The 1,266-nt window shown below is 45.3% G+C and overlaps 1 protein-coding gene across 1 annotated transcript in view; it reads left to right on the top strand.

The window, feature by feature from the left end:
* LOC119586649 overlaps positions 1-1,266 on the top strand; it is a 34,958-nt gene that overhangs the window by 19,750 nt on the left and 13,942 nt on the right. The gene's annotated exons all lie outside the window — the stretch shown is intronic.

Genomic DNA, 1,266 nt, shown 5'->3' with positions numbered 1-1,266 from the left:
TGATAGCGACAGGTTAGAAAAGGGTGAGACAGCATAGGCGCCTCCGGCAATGCTTGCGGGCGCGCTGGCTTGCGTCGCGCTGGCTTGCGTCGTGCTGATGTCAGACTTTGAGGTACGGCTTCTCTTGCCTTGGAAGACGAAGCTCCCTTTTTCGAAGTCTTTGGACGTGACTCGCGAAGCCCCGGGAGTGCTGGGCAGATGGGGGAAAGGGGAGGAAGGAGGAAAAGAAGGGGAAGGGTGGAAAGGCTGAAGTGGAGGTGTGAGAGGGAACGGGTGGAGGAGGAGGAAAGAGGTTGGGGAGGGAAGCGGAGCATGGGGGGGAATCAGGGGTGGGGGCTTAGGAAGAAGGAGTTAGAGGGTGGAAGGGAGTGTTGGGGAGAAAGGGGGAGGTGTGTTGAAAGAGAAGAGGTTGGTGGAGGGTGGAGGAAGGGCCGGGCAGGAGTAGCATTGGGCTGCACGCGTTAACAGGGCTAATGCTCGACTTTGTGTATTTTTTTATGAATCTAACTTACGACAATTGTAAATATTGCATGTATTTATTGATCAAAATTTGATTCATTATTTCAACCACAATAAAGACAAAATTTAGATAATGGTAAAGAAAATATTTAAAATTTATCATTGCCATTATCATTGTTTTAGCAAAGAATATCATCATCATAGTTGCTCTATCATTATCTTTATAATGCTCGATATACAAATACTGCTTTAATTTGAGGTTTATCGCAATAAATAATTAATTTTGGATTATGAATCATGTCTTCTCCTTTCTTGAAAAGGGAGGGAAAACAAACTCTGAAGTCTGCAACTGCAATATTTGTGATATACGTCTGTCTTAAACATCATGGAATCGAATATTGCATCACTGACACATTTTATGCACATTTCTCGGTATTCTGCCCCCACCCCCTGTGCCCCTCCCTTTCTTACAACCCAAATACTTCTTGTCGCCCCAAAGCAGGAGTCATCCAGGAAGCTACAACTCCCTCCCTCTCCGTAGCGTTTTTCCACAGCCCCCCCTTCCCAGCAAAAAGCAATATCAAAAAAAAAAGGGAAAATCTAGAAAAAGGTGGTTTTTATGATTCACGCTTCGAATCGATGTCACGAATAGGGCTCGCGGGGAAGGAAGCTCATGGACAAGGGGACGTCAATGGCGCCTTTTCTCGCCCGGTGCGAAAGGGCAGTGGATTTTATAAGCGGATATCTAGAACTACACCCCACCCTTTAAAAAAGTACTAATAAAATGTTAACAATAATGATAGTGAT

This window comes from Penaeus monodon, chromosome 21 (assembly GCF_015228065.2).
Source record: "Penaeus monodon isolate SGIC_2016 chromosome 21, NSTDA_Pmon_1, whole genome shotgun sequence".
NCBI lineage: Eukaryota > Metazoa > Arthropoda > Malacostraca > Decapoda > Penaeidae > Penaeus > Penaeus monodon.
Note: the sequence above shows the minus strand (reverse complement) of the source record. Positions and strands in the feature narration are given on the sequence as shown.